The 23,174-nt window shown below is 31.2% G+C and overlaps 1 protein-coding gene across 1 annotated transcript in view; it reads left to right on the forward strand.

Annotated features, from left to right (window-relative positions):
• Positions 1–397: 397 nt before the first annotated feature.
• Positions 398–23,174, forward strand: part of LOC126772173 (monocarboxylate transporter 2-like) — a 153,595-nt gene continuing 130,818 nt past the window's right edge. Inside the window, exon 1 of the mRNA XM_050492388.1 lies at positions 398–463. The gene's annotated coding sequence lies outside the window, so the exon portion shown is untranslated. The remainder of the gene's footprint in view (positions 464–23,174) is intronic.

The following is a 23,174-nucleotide window of genomic DNA, read 5'->3' on the forward strand; positions in this document are numbered from 1 at the left end:
ATGCCTCGCAGTTCTATGGTAAAAAGGTGACGGAGGAACCAAATTAAATAGTTCCTGGGCCCACTCTCCGAAATATATTCTGTAGAAAACTGAATCCAAAGCTTTATGTACGCAAAATCCAAATTAAATTTACATATCGTAAACTTTTCGATTTTACTGACTTAAAATGTACTATAAAATATTTTAAAAACCATAAAAGGTTTTTTTATCTCGAGTCGATTGTATCTTAAATAGTCCAAATTTTTATTTAAAGTATAATAATATTATATCATCTTATAGAAATTTTGAGTTTTTGATGTTAGTCTAATACGCATTTTTATTTTTACTCGAGCCATTTCTGTTTGAAATGTCATGGGCCGCTATCAGTTTATCATGAACGAGACAGTATCGGTCCGCTAGCGGCACGGTGCTGACGTGTCGCGCCGCGTTCGCAAGTCGTGTTTATAAAACGTAACTTTACGAGGTAAGTGGAAATCAAAAAATAAAGCGAACTGAAATATTTTTATAATATATATGTGAAAGATACAGTGCGTATTTAAAATGTTATTAGATTTTTCATAAAAATATATAATTTATTCAAACTTTGATTCGTTTTGCAACATGTAAATTTTATCGGTCAATTGCGTATGTATATAAGTAAGTGTATATAAGCTGTGAGGTAAGCTATTTTGCATATATCGCTTTTTTCTAAATAGCAGGATTATTTATTCCAAGTGACTGAATATATAAAAAGTTATCAGAGTAATCTAATATAATCCTCTTAAATTATATATATATGTTTGTAAATCGAATTAATAGTTAAATTAAAATTGAACGAAGAAACCTAGTATAATTTTGTAGACTAGGTAGGCTATCTAATATATAAAAGAATTATACTTACGACTATTGTAATAATATTTATAACAAAAACCAAATAATTGATTTTTATATTTTTGTCTTTAACTACAACTGACTTCTATTGTCATTTAAATGGTTAAAAAAAATAAAAAAAAACTTTGTTGAATAATTCTTAAAATACGTAGGTATTTGCTTCTGTTCATTATTGTTGACAATTCTTACCATTACAATATTTTATAACCTCTGGGAGATCTATAGCAACATTAATTAGTTTTTCTTAAGCTTATAAATAAAATTATTTAATAATTTTTAATATTAAAATGAATTAAATAAAAAAAATATATGTATTTGAAATAACAACAAAGTGGGAAACACTTTGATAATAATAGATACACTTTGATAAATATTGACTAAAATAAATAAAATATATTTATTTGAATTGTTATAAAGTTTCAAATAAAAATTTTCTTTCAGAAGTTTTTCCATCATTTCTATTTAAATTATTAATAAATGTTAAATTGTCTGTTCATTCGAACATCAAACTAAAACAACAGGAGTACATGTATGCATGATAATTATTTCTCTTTAACGGCCAAATTGTAATAATAATAGTGGCTTTAGCCCAGCAGTGGGAAATCTATTCGTTACTTGTTTTACTTTTTCCTTTGATATATCTTATCTCGCTATGATCGCGGGAACAATTAAATTAATTTTATTCACAAATAATTGTAACCAACGTAAGATGAGCTTCTAGCTAGTTAAGTGGCTTATTGCTTGGCTTATTTACGTAAAATGGCCATGAAAATAGTAGGGACATTAGGAACTTAAAGAAAACAAACATAATTAGGACACTTAATCATAATTAGTCCGAAAAACTTTAAATTTGTGGCCAAACTTTGATTAAAAAGATTAATACGAGTAAGGGTAAAACTTTTATCGTTTGCATTTTAACTTTTAATCGGATTTCCTTTTTGTATTATTTACATAATTATTTTGTTGCAAGATAAATTATTCCCATAAGAGAATATCTTTATTTATTTTTAATAAGCAACAAAAAAAAACTTCTTCAATTAATAAATAACACATAATAAATAACAAACAATACTTCCCAGAACGACAAGGAGTTATTTTTAAATTTCCATAAACGATATTTGTATTAATATGTAAATAAGTTAAATAATAATTGTATCGTAAATAGGATAAATGTTGAGTCAAACGTATATAAAAGTAATATATGATACAAAATAGATGATTTAGAACATACAAAAACATACTGTTATTTATGTTAGACCCTTTCTAACAAAATTAAATAAAGAACGTTACCCACGCTGTGTTTTTTTTTCAGTATAATTTTTTTTTTTTTCGTTTTATTTTTAAAATCATCACCAAAAGCAATGTTAGTCAAATAAATATAGTTAGCATTATACCTAAGTGCATTAGTGCACTTAGTGAGTTTAAAGCAAATTTGTAATTTTTATTCATTAAATGTACATCTTATTACACGTACCAAAATTAGAACATAAATACAAGCATTACATAAATACTGTAACAAACGGATTAACCAATGAACAGAGTGTTTTCGTGAGTAACGTTTTTGGTGCATAATTCATTAAGGACTTGGAGCTTAACTGGCGTCCGCCGTATAAAACAATAGTTATATTGTGTGTAAACTTTTTGACCCGTGCGAAGCCGGGATGAATAGCTAGTTAACTATAAAAGGCATGCTTATCTCTATAAGAGATTTTACCAGCATAACTATATGAAGATAAGAAGGAAATAATAATTTAGAGAGATTAATACGAGAGACACGTACATAATCTAAATTACAATATAGACTGAAAATAATATAATGCATATTCTCAGTTGAGAATGTTCACAGTATATTTACAATCCTTCTAATCCTTATTAATGCTATAAATGGGAATATGAGTTTGTTTAGTTGTTTGTTTGTGTTCTCACGTCTTAAATACTCAACCCATCATTATGAAATTTTGAAATATCATATCATATACTTCGTCAGGAGACAGAAAAAGACATTGTGTACCTACCCCCACACACGCAGGCGAAGCCTAGCGGAAACTAGTATTATGTATGTCAATATAGTATTGATTATTAATTATTTTGATAGAAATAGTAACAATAATTGTATAACACGAGAAGTAAAGAAAAACCTGTAACGTCAAGTTTCCGTCTTAGATAAGTCAATATACCTTTGAGCAAGGTGTTCGCTTATATAATAAAATCCTATATATATATATATATATATATATATATACACAAAAGAGTTACCGACTCAATGCAGTACTTTATCTAATTTACTATTATCTATGTAATGTTTTATTGTATTATATTATAATTATTTATTTTTTCTTAATATAAGATTTTAATTAATTAATTGGGGAAGTTATTATGAATATATATATATAATATACATATATATATATATATATATATATATATATATATATAGTACATAGATAATAGTAAATTAGATAAAGTACTGCATTGAGTCGGTAACTCTTTTGTGTTCACAATATATACTTTATTTTGAAAGTGGTAGCGAGAGAGGAGAGCATTGTGCAAGCTCGTCTTTGTAGGTACCACCCACTTATCAGATTTTCAAAACAGCAATACTTGGTACTGTTGCGTTCCGGTTTGAAGGGTGAGTGAGCCAGTGTAATAACAGGCACAAGGGACATAACATCTTTGTTCCCAAGGTTGGTGGCGCAATGGTGATGTAAGCGATGGTTAACATTTCTTACAATGCCAATGTCTATGGGCTTTAGTGACCACTTACCATCAGGTCGCCTAAATGCTCGTCCACCTTCCTATTCTATAAAATAAATATAGTTCTACAACAGAATCCCAGAAAGCGTTCAAAATGCAGTTGTTAAATTTAAAATAATGTAAAGGAATGATTGTGTGGTTAATGGTTCTTATACAATTAATGAATTTATGGATGATAACACATCTTGGGAATGAAAAACCGCTATCCTTATTCGGTTCTTTTCAGTGCTGGGCGTTTCTTTTCCGAACCGTTATTAGTTTAATTTGACTATCAATAAGTAAGTGTAATGCTTATATGTTGAAAAAAGTATATTGATTTTGGTTTAAAAAAAAGGGAATAGATTGCATTCGTTGATTTTAATATATTATTATAATTGTATTTAAATAATACCCATTTAATTAAATTATATCATACAACATACCGATCTACATATCAAGCTAGTGGTAACTTGCAATGATACAACCTTAACCGTAACTATAACAGCCTGTGAATGTCCCACTGCTGGGCTAAGGGCCTCCTCCCTTTTTGAGGAGAAGGTTTGGAGCTTATTCTACCACGCTATTCCAATGCGGGTTGGTGGAATACACATGTGGCAGAATTTCAGTAAAATAATTCACATGCACGAGATGAATTATAATCACAAATTAAGCACATGAAAATTCAGTGATGCTTGCCCGGGTGTGAACCCACGATTCTCGGTTAAGATTCACGTGTTCTTACCACTGGGCCATCTCAGCTCTTGATAATGATACAAAAGAGCTCGTAGTTTCAGGCCCGGACTTTGAAATCCAAGGCCTTTAGGCAGTTTGAGGATTAGAGTAAAGTTATATTATTTTGGCTGGCAAAAATAATATAATCGGGTGATGCTCCTAGGCCTAAAGGTTCTGCGTAAGATCCTACTTGAATATATATATTTATTAATATTTTTTATAGTATAGGTAGGCCGATGAGCATATGGGCCACCTGTTGGTAAATGGTTTCCAACGCCCATAGACATTGCCAATGCGCCACCAACCTTGGGAACTGAGATGTTATGTCCCTTACACCTGTAATTACATTGGCTCACTCACCCTTCAAACCGAAACACAACAATACCAAATACTGCTAATTTGCGGTAGAATATCTGATAAGTGGGTGGTACCTAGAAAATTTGCGCAAAGCCCTACCACCAGTATAAAATAAAAATTATTTTGATTTTGAATATATTTCTTTCATTAAATAATTAAAAAAAGAAATAAACTCATAATTATCATTCGTTTAATCCATTTTCTAGTCATAAAATCATTTTAAAAATAAAAATTTTACAAATAGGAGCTATTTGTGGTACTAAATGTACCATTTCTTGATTTCATTTATTACTAAAATGGTTATATGATTTATTTTCCCAATGACCTGTTTTCCCGAAATTCTATGCTAATATGCAACCATTTACATAACAAGATACGTACGTGTCACAGCATCCTCACAGCATCTACTACAGTCAGATAAGATATACATCAATATTACAACTAAATCAACCGTTACGTATTATTTACATAAGAATTATTTACGTTGATAATTTAAGTATATAAATCAAAATAAAAAATATCTACTGTACATACAAATCATGACCGCGCGGAATGTTGGCATGAATGTTAACAGTATTTCCCCGTTGAATCGTAATTCCGAATTTCTGGACAAAAAATGAACCAGCTCGTCAGTCACCTGTGGAGGAAATTAAGGTGTTATGTTTTAAAAATGTTTCCAGGATTCAAAAAACCTAACTGCAAATGGAACAAAGACGATGGCTATTATTATTATCGGGAATAGTTATTAAACTTTCTCAATGCACTTTGATTATTTATCAAGGAATGCCTGATAATTCAGTTTATTATACGGCTTCCATTGTAATAATAAACAAAATGAAATCATTGTCGGTGATAAATGACGTAAGTTAAACGTAGATAGTCACTATAAAAATTATAGTTACAAATTAAGGACATTAAATCTAATCTTCTAGCTTTGAACCCAGGTATTTTTAGCTTAGACCTTAAGTGTTTAGTACACTAGACAATACTGGCTGTATATAAATCGAAAAAAATTAATCTCAGCGATAGCTTACAAAACAATTTTATAATTATTTTTTCATTGCCTTACAAACAATGGTCTTATAGTTAAATAAATTCTTCGTTCTACAAATGAGAGGATTTCAGAGAATTATTGCTTTTGCGCTCATACAACTTCGCAGTAGATTAAACATGACTTCTTCAATGTACACAATTGTTCAGGCAATGCAAAGCAATAATTTTACTGATGATTATTTTACATTTTTTTAAATAACTTGAAATCTCATTTTAAAAAATCTACTAAATTAGACGTTTTTTTGTAATGCTTAACTGAAAAAACTACTAAACCAATATTCCAATCATTCCATAAAACTTTTATAAAAGCAGTTTCAGCCAAGATGGCCTAGTGATTAGAACGCGTGAATCTTAACGAATGATCGTGGGTTCAAGCCCGGGCAAGCACCACTGAATATTCAAGTGCTTTATTTGTGTTTATAATGCATATCGTGCTTGTCGGCGAAGAAAAACATCGTAAGGAAACCTGCATGTGTCCAATTTAATTGAAATTCTGCCACATGTGTATTTTACCAACCCGCATTGGAGCAGCGTGGTGTAATAAGCTGCAAACCTTTTCCTTATAAGGGAGAGGAGGCCATAGGCCAGCAGTGGGGCATTAACAGGCTGTTACTGTACTGTAATAAAAATTTATAGCATAGATATGAAAAGCGTGAAGTGTTTGATAAATAAGAAATAATATTGCTCAGTACATAGTTAATACATAGTATATATAATCAAAAGGTGTGGTGTTAGTATACGTTGATTTTCAGTACATGTACAGTTCATGTACAGTTTATTTGAAGGTATGTATTTTATTAACCCACATTTGTTATTTCAACAGTGAGAATGTGTTACTATTGCGTTTCTCTTATATATATATATTCACATTTAATATAAAATTGTAAAATATCAATTGAAACGTACTTATTTAAAAAGGTGAAAAAATATATGAAAGAAAGAGAAAAAAAGTCAAATCCAATATGGAACTTAATACTTATATATGTATATATTTACTAATATTTAGCTTTCTTTCATTGCACGGAGGCGGAACAGTAACATTTAACTGGGTGAATATTATTATATATAACGGATTAGGATCTCCAACCGAATCTTTAGACACGGTGTTGTCAGCATAGCTAACCTCACCCTCTTTATCCATTATAAATTTAATAAAATGTGAATTTAATAAAATAATTAATGAAAACCACGGACAATGTATAACAATTTTTAATGTACAAAACACTTTCCTTATTCTTAATAAAATCTGAGTTGTACTCGCACAGTCAATCCACACCTGGCCTCGACGATGGTTGCCCAGAAAATAAAGTCCTCGAATTCCCGTTGACCCCTCTAGCAACAATCGTCACAGGACTTATAATATGGACTTGATTGATTGATTTAAAGCTGATTGGTAAACCAATCCGCTATAATAATCGGGCTTATTACGACACATAAGTTTCGTCACGAGGTTTTCCTTAGCCAATGAAATGTATAATAAACACAAATTAAGTACATGAAAATTGAGTGATAATTAAGATCATCGCATTTAAACCACAAGCATTTAAAACTCAACCTGCTTAAAGTTTACCAAATGATGAGAAAAATTGAACAATAATACTTCAATGTATCCGAAATAATAGCCTGGGAAAAAAGCCATCTAGTTACGACGACAATTTTAACATAGTAATAAGGAAGTTGGTAGCAAATAGTTAATTTTATTATATCTCCATTCGGTTTCGAAGATACAATGGGATTAACTGCCCGAGTTAATTATTTAGCTTGACGTCAGACAAAATGTAGAACATCAAATAAATATTTATTTCATTAGAATAATATCGATAGAAGCTTAACTAACTCCGTGATTTGGGTTATTAATTCAGTTTTAGGTTCTAAGTAAATATTAGTATTTACTTAGAACCTAAAACTTTACTACTGTACTTTACTACTGTATTTTTATATGCTATTATAGTGTGACCAAATAAAAATCAACTTTATGTTTTATAGTAAAGGTAGGCGGACGAGCATATGGGCCACCTGATGGTAAGTGGTCACCAACACCCAAAGACATTGGCATTGTAAAAAAATGTTAACCATCGCTTACATCGCCAATGCGTTACCAACCTTGAGAAGTAAGATGTTATGTCCCTTGTGCCTGTAATTACACTGGCTCACTCACCCTTCAGACTGAAACACAACAAAACCAAGCATTGGTGTTCTGCGGTAGAATATCTGATGAGTGGGGGGTACCTACCCAGACGAGCTTGCACAAAGCCCTACCACCAGCAATAGAGCCTTAAAAAGAGCCTAACTATTTTATTTTTATTTATGACGAGTAGGTAGATATGTGGGCCACCTGATAGTAATTGGACGCCACTGACTAAAGACACTGGCACCGTGTAAAATATTAACCATTCCAATCAAAATTACATCGCCAATGTGTCTCCAAACTTTATGTTTTTATGTCCCTTGCATGCAGTTACATTGTCTAAATATTGCTGTTTCGCGATAGATATAACATCAATTAAATATCAAGGGTCTTAAATTTGTATTTAATCTTCTTGTGATTGTATTGATGTATAAGGTTTTTTAGTAAAAATCTTTTCAAAATCTGTTTGACGGCATTTTAATTTCGCATATATGAGTATGAGGACGTTTTTGTCTCTCGCGTGCTGCATTTGTCGTGTTACTCGCTCAGTAATAATTAAATTCAGTCACTTAACTCTACGATAGAGTGAATTATTTTATATAAATACGGGGTAGTATTTTTCAATATATTTTTCTTCGGTCCATTGCCGAAAGTGCTTTAAGAGTCTACTTGAAAGTGGTAATAGTAGTTCAATTTGTTTGAAGTTAATGTAATATAAAGATACATTTATAAAAAAATAAGGCTTCAAGTATAATCGTTTGAACCGTATTTTATACATGACACATTACAGTAGTTATTGTTATATATGACAAAAGGTTTCGGTTATCAGGATAATTTTGGCTCATGTCCAATCGTAATGGAGTAAGTTTTTTGTAATGTATACACGATGTTTTGTAGACAATACAATCGCTAATTGAACTCAAATACACAGTTAGGTAGTATTTTAACTTGAAAATACTTTTAATGCCTCACTGGTCTAGTGATTCACTCGTACGGCTGGAGAAACTGAGGTACTGGATTCATTAGACATTGAGTCATAAGCTTTAAGTTTCTAAGTTGCTATTGTTAACAATCTCATGTCTCGGAAAGCATGTAAAATCTTTCTATTTCCTCTCGCACTGTAACTCTCTCTGGTCGTCTCGAATTGCCGTCTTATCGAAATGTGAGTGTCGGAAATAGAAACACCCGTATTCGTGCACACACTTGTGCACTATCTCCAGCACAGTTGACTATTCTCCGCTGAGATCGTGAAAATTAGTCAGGAAAATATCATCACTTATAAAGCCTTAATAACCAATTAGTTGGAAGCCCTTGAAATACTTTCGGTTGATTATTTTGAATTTCGATTAGTTTATAGAAGATGACCATGGATAAAGAAAACGCTACGTCATAACCATCATAAATCTTGTAGTGTCTGACCTTATTTTTTTTTACTGTACAATAGATTAAAATAAAAGATAATATACGTTACTTTTAGTTTCATTTCAGAAAAGCTGGATACTAATTTTTTTAAAAATATCTTACGTTCCAACTTTGGTGTATCTGTGACCCGTCACTGAGTAGGTCTTTAATAATGCAATTAAACCAGCTTCAAACAATTTTTTACTAACACGTCTGTTGTTTTAACTGGTTTTAATATGGTTATAAAATCCTGTGGACGATGCTTAAGCAGTGACAACTTTTTACTGCGTAAATTACATTACTGTGGAATACACCTTATCTTCAGATATCTCGCTTTGATATGTCATCGAACGGTTGTCGGCTCCGTATTGGTTTATAATTAAACGTTCTCAGAAACTCATATATGTTGTATGGCAATAGTTTCATAGAAAAACTGATTAAAACATGTTATATTAAACATACCTCGATTACAGTATCAATTACAGCTGGATTAATAAATTAATCTATCCGATTTGTGTCTATAAAAATAGCAAGTGTATCGAATTACACATATTAATTAAATTACAATATTTTAACTAATTTTGAATACTGTTCGCGACTGATTATTTATGCTTTACAAATAAACGGAATCCAAGGTGATTTCCTTGTAATAATTGACAATTCTATTTGCACGAAACTATCTTGAAGCGGCGTGATGGAAGAAACTCTTAACATGAATCTTAAATTTAAAAAAAAGTATGAATATATGTATAGCATAGCATTTTGAGAACTCTTTATAAAATGTGATAAAAATATAAATATATCTGTAAGCGTTTAATGTTATTCAATCAATCAATCAACAGCCAATCGTTGTCCACTGCTGAACATAGGCCTCTCCCAAGGTGCGCCAAAGCTCCCTGTCCTCCGCCTTCCGCATCCAGTTGGTGCCCGCCACCTTCTTAAGGTCGTCGGTCCACCTGGCTGGAGGGCGCCCTACGCTGCGCTTGCCGATTCGCGGTCTCCACTCTAGGACTCGTCTGCTCCAACGGCCATCGGTCCTACGACATACGTGACCAGCCCACTGCCACTTCAGCCTGCTAATTTTGCAAGCTATGTCGGTGACTCCGGTTCTTTTCCGGATAATCTCATTTCTGATCTTATCCTTCAAAGATACTCCGAGCATAGCTCGCTCCATAGCACGCTGAGCGACTTTGAATTTGTGGACTAGTCCCGCAGTTAGTGTCCACGTTTCGGCACCGTATGTCATGGCAGGTAAGACGCATTGGTTGAAGACTTTCGTCTTCAAACATTGCGGTATAGACGACTTGAGGACTTAATGTTATTAATATTTGTAAATTTATATATTGGTTATTGTATGTAAATGGTAAATGAAACGAAATGAAAAATAGAAAGTGTCAATATGTGTCTGTCTGTCGTGTATATTCGATACACGGGCGCTGATAAGAATAAAATCATACTGTAATATACCTGCACATCCAGACATATTTTATTTTCTGATTATTCCGAGCGCATAAGCTTATCAGACTTTATTTATATTAAGCTTATATCTAGTGAACCGAGATGGCACAATGGGTAGATCTTGAGAATCTTAATCGAAGATTGCGGGTTCGAATCTGGGCACCACTTAATTTTCAATTTTTTTTTGTCAGTTACTAAACAATATATTTTTAATAATAATGGGTGTTCTTAAATTTGTTTGGGATTAAAATAGAGTATTAAATACACATATGTAACTACATTATATTTTCAAGGGTGATGTCTGATCAAAAATATAAGCGCATAAATTTTTTTCAAATCAAAACCTGTATGGTGTAATTAGTCTGTATATATAAATATATATATATATATATATATATATATATGTATATATATATATATATTAACGTTGCTAGTATATATATTAGCAAATATAAACATCAGAAACATAACCCTGTCTATTTACATCATGCTTTTAATAAAATAATAAATACCTCTTAGAGTTCAAATTTCCAAAACGTCAACGTATGAGCGTCAATCTTTATTTATGAATTATGTTATATGTTCGAATTTGGTAGTATTTTTGATAAGTATAATAATGTATGACAAATGAATCGATAAAAAAAAATTAAACCGATTTTAAAATCTAAATACGCTTCAAGTAACAACATTGTTAATGTGTAAGAATAATGAAACTGAGATGTGACCCCCGTGGAGCTCTACTGAACCCATAGAAAAAAAAATGGTCAAAATCAGTTCATAAACATAAACGTTATACTCGAACATACATAAAAAACGAATCGTGTACTTATTTTCTTGAATTCAGTTACAAGCCACAATACACGTTAACTTACTAGGCTTTTACGAGCACTTTAAAATCTTATTTTACAAACTAGTACACATATTACTCATGTTGATATTTTGTTAAAACTGTAATTTTAAAAGCATTTGTATGTAGGATCATCATCATCCTTATCCTAATAATGTACTCGAGGTCAGCGCAGTGTGAACTCGTCCTCCATTTCCTCTGCCTATAATCTCTACACATTGCTGTAACCTCTACGCGCCGATGTTTTTATTATTTTTTTCTTTAACCGTTTTTTCATCTATCAATTTATAAAAATTTTAAAAAATATTATTTATATTTTTTATTTTACTATACAGGAAGCCACTTTACAATGTATATATTTTATCTCTAAACAAATTTAAAAAATATATTTTAACATTTACTAAATCTATCATCGCAATGATAGGCTAACTCATCGTGCAAATATATAAATCTAATTTTGTTCACTCCAATTTAACATTTTTAATCATAACAATATAAAACAATGTGTTTTAAGAAACATGCATTAAAGTAAAATCATATGTGTAAAAGTAAAATACAATATGCCATAAATTAAATTAAAGAAAGAAAACAACAATCAAACTCACTCACTCACTCAAAAAAAAAAAACCGTAAAAAATCAGCTTTAAATATTGTATGGACTATTCATGGCAGTACTTTTACATCTATATTTATAAAATTTCATAGTATTTTTTATTTAAATTTGTATGCTTTTATGTTATCACTAAATAAATATATATCCGTTTATATATATATAATAATCTTTAAGGGATCTATTTAAAGGCCGACATTTGAAAGTATATTCGAAAACCTATTAGATAAAATTTGATATGTAAGCTAGCTTAAGATACAATGGGCTTGACATGCCGCATGGATAAAAAACCCTTAATAAAAAAGACTAAAAAAAAGAAAGTATATTCTTTATTAAAATATACTCTTAGAGGCACTTTAAAACGTCATACGTTATATGAATAAATTGAATGCATATTATAATTTATAATTCTAGTTTCAGAATAATTCCACGTAGTAAATACGACTTGAAAATAAACAGATATTCCTGAATTTCCTGTTACAATTAAGGTGAGGCATTTTTATTACAATATTAATGTTCTCCAGACCGATTTCGGTCACGGCGGCCAATCTCAAGATAGATTAGCCAACTGCGCGGGAGATATTATATTGCACAAGTGTGTGTACAAACTCAGGTGCACTCTCTATTCCCTAACTCTCATAATCCGATGGGACGGCAATCCGATACGACCGGAAAGAGTTCAGGTGCAGGACCAACGGCTTTACGTGCTTTCCGAGGCACGAAAGTGTGCATACTTCCAACTTCCAGACTCCGGGCTGCTACTGAGAATTTTCTGACAGAAAAACGCAATAACTTCTTATTGGGCCGACCTGGGAATTGAATCCAGGACCTCCGGGTCTGCGACCTTACATCAAGTCACTAGCCTAACGAGGCAGTAGATATAATTAGTAGTATTACAATATAATCGAATTCAATTTAAACTTAGTTATATATAAATATCAAATTGAAAGTCGTAAGCTTACAATACAAAGTTGTTAGAAAAAAAATATCGTTACTCGTGGTCGAAAATATCAGTTTATAGTTCGTTTACATTCAAAATTCGAATTGACGTTGAAATAAAACAAATAATTCTAGAAATACCAACTATTAATTTTAAAAAGTTAAAAGATCATTTACATTGTTGCGAACCAAACGTTAGCGCGATTCGAAAAAAAATTGATTCATTTCACAAACATGAAAAACGACAAATTAAAATATTTAGCCTTCCTGAATAAACTTGAAATCGTTGAAAATTGATGTGTCGTTGCTACTAGAGACAAGTACGAAGGCCGGTCCCAAAGCTATGTTATTTACTTATTCATGGGTTTAGTTATTCCTTTACATAGTTGCCTCTGTATTTTTATTTTAGTCGTGTAACGTCAATATTGTAACATTTTTTCGAACATTCATGCTATTGTGGTAATATTTGCAAAACTTCAAATAATACTTCCTCAATTTTATTAATTATCTCCATATGTGATGGTCTGGTTACTTGATTGATTTCAAGGCGACAATTTCCCATTTTTCATAATTTGAACTTTCTTATCCAGCTTGTAGATTTATTTGAAAAATATATTTTAACCCTTCTTGAAACTTGATTTAATTAAAATATTTGTTGAACTGGACTGAGTGGAATAAAGTAATTATTATATCTTCTTCAAATTTACTTAAAAATAACATATAGAAATTAATTAAAGATTGTTAATAATAATTAAATATTTTTAACAAAGATCTGAATCTAATACTTGTGATTGAGTTATCCAATAAATGTTTTTCATAATTTAAATACTTCCCACTGCTGGACAAAATTTTTCAATTTACGTTATTGAGCACGAAATTTGTAAATCACAAATATAAATTAAGCACTGAAAACTCAGTCGAACTTGCCCGGATTTGAATCCGCGACCTTCGATTAAGAGCTGATCTTTCTATGGAGGATATATTATAGTTCTCAGGTGTATGTGCAAATGTGTGTATCCAAAGGATTCTAACCCAGGGCCAGGAATTTTGAATAAAACAAGGAAAAACCCCTTTTCCTTGTTTTATTTAAAATTCGTAAGCAATTACAAGAACTGTCAATAAAAAAACGGTTGAGTTTCTTACGCCGATTCATCTCAGGTCAGGTTATTTTATTTTCAATCAATAAGCTTTCTATAATGAAAAAATAAATGAAATTTAAATATATAAAATACATTGATAGATATTTGCCATAGCAAAATTATTTTTCATTATTATTTTGAGAAACAATTTATTTGCAGCCATATAACGATACAGCTTGAACTCCATCGTCTCGTGAACGTCATCAATATTATATTATTTCATATTAATGATCTAAATAACACCGATAATTGGCTATTATAAATCGGAAGATTAAATTGAGATGTATTTTTCGGTTCGAATTCTAAATTCGAATAATAATAGCCTTTTGCCTGCTTGTAAAACTGAATTAAAGCTAACGTGATTGAAAATTTAGTCAATCTAATATAAAATTAAACGATTTTCAAATAACGATAGACGTAGAGGATACATATAAACGATTGTATAAAAATAAAATATATTTTATATAAGAACTATTTACATTTAAGTTTTCAACAAGCATCTAGTTGGTAGAGCTTTGTGCAATCATCATCAGATTTAGAGGTACAATACCTCAATATAAAGAAAAATTCAAATAGTTAACTCCCGTTACGTTCTCAATCTTTCAATGCGCCTTCAACAATAAGATCTATAATTTGACTTGTAGTTAAGCCAGTGGGATCACCTTTGAAAATAAAACATTTAGTGGTGGAACAAATACTGGTGGTAGACCTTTGTGCAAGTTTATCTGGGTACGTACCACCCTCTCATCAGATATCGTACCGCAAAACAACAATACTTAGTATTGTTGCGTTCCAGTTTGCAGGATGAGTGAGCCAGTGCAACTACAGGCACAAGGGACATAACATCTTCGTTTTCTAGGTTTTTGGCGCATTGGCAATGTAAGGAATCGTTAATATTTCTTAGATCGTCAATGTCTATAGGTGTTGATGACCACTCAACATCAGGTGGCCCAATTTGCTCCCCAATTAATTAAATAAATCATATTATTATGTATGCATACAGGCTTTTGTTCACGCGTAAACCAAATCAAAATAATTATTATTAACAGTTTATGATATTGTTATATACCATTTCATTAAAAATAAAACTTTCATTAAAAATATTTATACAATTTAGTAATGTATATAATATCAAGTTTTAAATTTCTGTACCATTAGTTTTTGACTATACCACTATTTACACCGATTAAATTAAAACTTTCTACCATTTAAGGAGTAATGTGTACATTGATAGCTCATAGATATCCTAAAATTTCTCCTTATGTATAAAAGTTCCCGCTCAATTATCATTTTAAGAAAATTATATGACCAGAATGTCCAACGCTTATGAGAATAATATGAGCTTCCAAGTATTTCTTCATTAAAACTAAGCACTTTGTTTGTTCCTAGCTCGATCTGAATTGAGCTCATTCTACGGTCCAGATATTTAAAGTCGAATCGTCCGCGTGCCATGTGATCGGTATGTTGACCGATGTATAAAGTATACGTCAAGTCTGATGGAAAAACTCTGTAAATTTAATTTCACTTCGCTGCAAACAATGCTTGGAAATAACAATCTTTGAGTAACTTTAAATCTGGTTAGTTTGTAGCAGTATCGATTTTTAAGTCGAAAACAATGTATGTTTTATCTCGCGTAATGACGAGATATAATATCGTGAATCTTGAGATATAATACGACAATACGCTTCAAAATATTTTTTGTAATCAAAATTTTAATACACTGATTAAAAAAAATCCAGAAATAAAAAATAATTAAATGTAATAATAGCTTCAGATAACATTGACTCAACAATGTCCAATACTAATGAAATTAAGAGAGGAGTACCTTAACCAAACGCAAGGAGAATCAATCAAAATTGTCTCACAATTCAAATATATATATATATATATATAAGACTACGTAAATATTATAGAAAATATATTCAAATCAGCTTAAAAAACATTAATTAAAATGTGATATATTGTTATTACTTTAAAGGTTAGTGTGGTGTAAAATTAATTTAAAAGATCATAGATTTCAGATTACATAGGAATATTATTTAGTTTCCATTCTACAGACTATTTCATTTAAATATTTAAGGTTAAAAATACGAATAGTTTTAATAAATAGTTATTAAAGTGTGTAGTTTCTTAAAATATACATATATTTAATAATCGTAACCGAACCTTTTTGGTTTCCAAACTTTAGGAAGTTATAATCCAATGAAATAATACTTACTACCTTTAAATAACTTTTAGGTAAATTCAATTTCAATAGAAACTTAGACAATCAATTCGGATTACGGGCACGAAGTTTATGAAGAATGGAACTGTTAACTGTTTTGGGATGTTTTTACAGACATTCCAATTCGATTAAGTTCATTATTAGTATGACAATTGCGACTTGGGCCTGGTCTCTTATTTATGATAATTACATCCACTTACCCTTGGGATTTATTAAGTAGACAGATTAATTTAATTTAGCTCAAGCTTCGGGCTTACTCGTGACCGGAAACGGAAATGCCGATCATGTAATGAGAACAGATTAATAATTATTGTTTATAGATTAAACTTAATGAATGGTAATTTAATTAAGCGTATGTTCATTTCTTATTGAACACGTCAGTTATATTTATTTGAGTAAAATTTGTTAGAAAATGTATATGCAAACTGCTTAAATATAATATATATATAAATCTATAGAGTCTATACGATTTATATATAGTTTCTAATATCAGGAATTAATAAGCCCTTTTGGCTATATAACATCTCAACTCAAAGGACAAATAATAACCCTAAAAGTCAACCAATTTAAAAACAAAACCGGCATACTTTATGAAAATTTAATACGCGTTAAACCGTGCGATAAAGCTTGTCTGTTTATGAATTTAAAATAGAAAAAAAATATACTTTTATAGTGGAATGTTGTTTGCTTTTTCAAAGGTCCGGGATCAGCGCTGACTCCGTGTGGGTATCGTTGTTTCCACCCGTAAGATAATCCGCTAAAGAGTCGGCGAACACAACTCCCATATTATGCTAATGATGTTAAGCAATTGCTGATAATAACAATCAGTTTTAACAGCAAGTTTTATTAGGACTTAGCTTATTTATTAGTTATTTTAGGTGGTAGGGCTTTGTGCAAGTCCGTCTGAGTGGGTACCACACACTGATCAGATATTCTACCACTAAACAGTAGTACATAGTATTGTTGCGTTCCAGTTTGAAGGGTAAGTGAGCCAGTGTCACGACAGGCACTAAGGACATAACAACTTAGTTCCTAAGGTTGGTGGTGCATGGGCCATTGGTCATTTGGTTTGAAAACAATACTTACACCGATCTCGCCACTGAGCGCATCATACCCACCCACAATGTGACATCTTCTTCGAGTATTAACAGTGCAATAGCTGTAGATGCTGGCCTCGACCGTTTGAATAATTAATTTCGCTATCGATTTAAAAAGTTATTATTTTTAGGATAAAAAATTAAATAGTCCCTTATTTATTTGTTTAAGGTCAATGGTAACGGCTAAAGGTATAAAGCTGTCATAAATATTAGTAATGAATAGCACGGTATTATTATATTGATTGAAGTAAAATCTTCATACGCATTTTATTTTATATCTGACCTACTTTCTACAAACATATTAAATTACTTTCGGGTATTGCATAATATATATAAGAAATAAATATAATAATTTAATATCGTAGAAATATCAAAATATTAAAGTCTTAGCTCATATAGACAGTGATTGTTCCTATAAAACATAGTCATTACATGAACCATTTGATGATTGAGTGTCTCTTATAATAAAAGAAACTCAAGTCAGTCTTCAAAATAATCTTGATAACCATCTCGTGTCGTCTTTGCGGTGTAATGTCGTGAGAAAATTGGTATATGGTCGTATTAATTAATGCCACAGCATTAACCAACTGTTTTATAAGACGTTCCAAACCTCCTTTAAAAGCCTTGGCCAGCAGTGGGCAATTATTATAACAATAATTTCTTCGAAATATTTATGTTAGAAGTTAGAATTAATGAAAATGAAAAGCTGAGATAGCCCAGTGGTTAGAAAGCGTGAATCGTAACCGATGATCGTGGGTTCAAACCCAGGCAAGCACCATTGAATTTAATTGTGTTTATAATTCATCTCGTGCTTGACGGAGAATGAAAACATCGTGAGGAAACCTGCATTTGTCTTTCACTGAAATTCTGCCACATGTGTATTTCACAAACCCCCATTGGAGCAGCGCGCTGGACTAAGCTCCAAACTCAATCCTCAAAAAAAAGGAAAAGAGGCTTTAGTTCAACAGTGAAACATTCACAGGCTGTTACTGTAGCATTAATTTCATTTCATCCCATTTTCACCAACACACGAGGGATATAAAGTAAAGGTGTTAATACTGCGAGAACATTTGAAGTTAGTGAACATATAACTCCAATATAGTACTCGTACGTTAGTATTAAATTTTGCGTCACATGTACGTGTTTGTAAAGGAGAAAGGCTTTGCAACCTTAATAATTAATTTGTAGACGATCCTACAAATTAATGGTATGGTACAAATTAATGATATAATAATAATTTATAAACATAACTAAAATTGTGGTCCTTGTGAAAAATATTTATATTTTTTAATTTAATTTTTGAAAAGAATACAAACAGTACATTAAACCTTAACAGGTAAATGTATATCAATGGAATATTAACCAATAAACTTCTTAAGCATTAAAACGAAAAGAAAACACGCTCAATGATTAAAGATTAAAACTTAAAGTTTACATTAAGCAGTAGTTAAACAATTGAATTTAAAATAAAAAAGAACGAACAAACAAAATCAATAATTACAGAATAAATGAATTAGTTTTTAACTAAACATCTACTAAGCCTCTATTATAAATAAAGCCTTATATTAATAAATATATATTTTTGACTATAACTTTAGATACAAAAGAAAGATTTAAAAAAATGTACATACATGTAATGATTGCACATACATGTGCACAAAATAACATGGGACAAAAGTAAAATCTTTTTTGCCAAAGACTTCTCACATAAAAACGTTGCGCTTCAATTTGATTTTGAAAAAATACCCTGGTCGCTTCTAAAACGTTTTCTCATCAAACCCTAGTAAAAGTATTTTGTGTATTGCACAATTTTCTTCAAAAGAATAACTTCTAGTTTCATCTACTCCTTACCTTGTATTTTTATGATTTATCGGACAGCGTTTGACCGTTGACTTGTATGATGTAAAGCATTGACACGGTCTAAGACGTAGCATGTTTGCCTAGAAGATACCTGTTCACTATCTACCTATATTAGTAGTTCTTCCTGAAAACTGACATTACTAGTACATTTTAAACAGTCAAATAATTATTTCGTTAAATATTAGAAACACTTAAATAAATAGCCTAAATGTTAATATTATGTGACAGAATATTTCAACATGGTTCATAAAAATCAAAGTGACCGTTAAAAATTAAAATGCATCTAACACAGTCGAAATCCAATTAAACAAAGAAAAATAGTAACAAGAAATAAGATCCGGGGTGACACCACTATTAATTAGACAATGTGAAAAATCTTTTTCCCCGAGACAGGCTGATAAGTGCCGACAGCGACTCGAATTATGTTCGCGTGTCTCTGACAGACAAGTCTGTCCTTGTGATAAATCAGAAACGAATTCCCTTCAGATGAAAGATTCTTGTAACACAGAACAGGAAACATTTTTATTTGTCACTATCGTTATGTTTAACCATAAAACCCTTTGAATATTTTATTTAGCCCGTGTTAAATTTACTGATATGTCTAGTGGCTAGACATGAATCTTAACCGAAGGTTGCTGGTTCAAATCCAAGCAGGCACAACTGAGTTTTTATGTTTAATTTGTATTTATAATTCTTCTCGAGCTCGGCGGTGAAGTTAAACATTGTGAGAAACCTGCATGTATTTACGTGTGTGTATGAAAACACACATGTGTATCCAACCCGTGTTGGACCACCGTGGTGAAATAATTCCACACCTAACCAAGAGGGGTGCCTTTGAGGTAGTGAAATATTTAAGGGTTGTTACTTTTGAAATATAATTACAATCAAATGTATTTTTTATTATACAAACAAAAGTACAAATTATGTCCTCAGGTTTAAATCACGCTATCGCGATCAGATATGGCTCTAATACGTACAAAAATACTGTATATATTTTCAATATAAAAATTATATTTACTGTACGTTTTATTATTTTTAAAAAGCTTTACACTACTACGCAAAGATAAAATTTTCAAAACAATGTACATAATGCAAAACTCCAAATAATCATCTCGACGATTCTTAACCACAGATAACGTAAACTTAAAATGTATTTTTGATAATTTATCTGCAAAGAAAACAACGTGAATCTGTATACCTAAGATATTCAGAGTCACGTACATCGAGCAACCAGAAATGGAGCATCCTGGCGAATTAAGCTCTGGATCATTTTCTTTGCCTCAACAGAAGGTGCCTTTTCCCATCAGTGGGGTATTAATGGGCTGTTATTACCTATTACGTAGGTTTGAAAAAATATTATTTATGAACATGAGTCTGTACAAGGCTACGGCAGATCGGCACTGACCAAAAATAGGATTGGTATAATGTTTGAGTAAGAATAAGACATACTTTATTTTAAAAAAATTAGTATACACAGAGTTTAGTAAGTAACAGTAACAGCCTGTTAATGTCCCACTGCTGGGCTAAGGCCTCCTCTCCCTTTTGAGGAGAAGGTTTGGAGCTTTGGTTGGTAGAATACACATGTGGCAGAATTACAATAAAATTAGACACATGTAGGTTTCCTCAAGATGTCACCGTCAAGCATGAGATGAATTATAAACACAAATTAAGCACATAAAAATTCAGTGGTGCTTGCCCGGGTTTGAACCCACGATAATCGGTTAAGATTCACACGTTCCAACCACTAGGCCCTCTCGGCTTGTTTATACACAGAGTAACAACTAAAAAATAAATATATACAACATAACCATCGACAAATGAATCAAAAGATTGTAAGGGTCTACTTGATTTAAGTGTAGTTTTATTTCGACGTATTTGTAAAACCACAAACCAAACCTTAAATAACCAACCTTAATAAAAAAATTCTAACTGATATTACGAATGTGAAAGTAAATATATTTATTTACTTTGCTTTCACGTCTTAACTACTCAATCGATCTTCATAAAATTTTGCATGTACAATCTCACGTACAAAGTACACAAAAGGACAAAACGTACATAATTTCCCCCCCCCCCCTTCAACGTAAGCAAAGCCGCGATTGGAAAATAGTAATTTATATTACAATGTCACCCACCGTAATCCGTCCCAAATAGGTATAACATTCACTTCTTGAATTGGATATTATGCATGCATCCTTAAGATGTGAGCATCGTGTTAAAAAAAAGCTTCAAACAAAAAAGGAGGGGAAGCTATATAGCAATAGTGGCATAAAGTAGTAAAATCAGTAGTGGACTTTATCCACTTATCCAAAATGCAATTTCGAAAAGAAAATTATTCAAATCCGTCGTAAAAAAGGCGAAAAGAAGGAAAAACAAACTCATACACACATACACACACACGCGCGTGCGCCCTCGTATAATTTTATCGCATATAATATTAAGTGAGAATGTATTTTATTGAACATATTAAAAAACTTATACTATGTCTGCTTTTAATTTAGGCTTTACATTAGTACTAAGTAATAACGATACAATCATTTCTGTAACGCTTTTACAAGTAAATAAATAAAATAGAATAAACAGACTGTTACACATGTACATTGACATCAAGTTTAAAATAGGTCTTTAATAAGAGATGTTAAATTTGTTTTGATTAAAACAATCTTAGTAAATATCCTTATACAATATCTTTTACGTGACTCAATGTTTTCATCACAGTTATCACTGGAATTCAGTTCTGAAAACTTCGTTTAGTTATTTTTGTTTTCGGATATCTTTCAAAGTTTGTTAACAAAATCTTTCTGGCGTATTTATTTACATTTTATACGAAGATATTTCATTTGTTAAAACTATTTATTGAGACGGTGATATTATAAATAATAATAATAATAAGCTTTTCCAAGAAATATTCAATAAAAATCTAATTCGTATGATGAAATAAAGACATCCATTATGTTACAAAAATAGTGTTTTTTTATAGAATAGGAAGGCGGACGAGCATATGGGCCACCTGATGGTAAGTGGTCACCAACGCCCATAGACATTGGCATTGTAAGAAATGTTAACCATCGCTTACATCACCAATGCGCCACCAACCTTGGGAACTAAGATGTTATCTCCCTTGTGCATGTAATTACACTGGCTCACTCACCCTTCAAATCGGAACACAACAATACCAAGTACTGCTGTTTTGCGGTAGAATATCTGATGAGTGGGTGGTACCTACCCAGACGAGCTTGCACAAAGCTCTACCACCAGTTTTGCTATACATAAGTATTTTGTTTCATTATACTGATTTATTTTTAGCATTTAATGTACATTATATATTTACGTATTTATATATATATATATATATATATATATATATATATATATATATATATATATATATTAATGAAAGTTTGAAACTGCGTGCCCGCTAAAAAAAACTGCCACAGCTTACTGATAAAAGAATTTGCATTCCGTCTGACGTCACCGTAAATAAACATGCTTCCTATTCCTTCCTTGTCTTGAGTTATTTAAATACAATTTACATTTGTGTTTTGGTACAATTTGGAAAAAAACACGCACCGCGTTTTTCTGTTACAAGGGACGCATTTGGAAGATTTTGTTATTAGCCTCAGCCGTTGAATTTGTTTTAGCTAACGTTGGGTATAAAAAATTTAATCAATTTTCATACAATCGTGATTGGTGAACTATTTTTATACATATTTTATTTCTTATGAC

The sequence above is a fragment of the Nymphalis io genome, chromosome 12, assembly GCF_905147045.1.
Source record: "Nymphalis io chromosome 12, ilAglIoxx1.1, whole genome shotgun sequence".
In the NCBI taxonomy this organism is placed as follows: domain Eukaryota; kingdom Metazoa; phylum Arthropoda; class Insecta; order Lepidoptera; family Nymphalidae; genus Nymphalis; species Nymphalis io.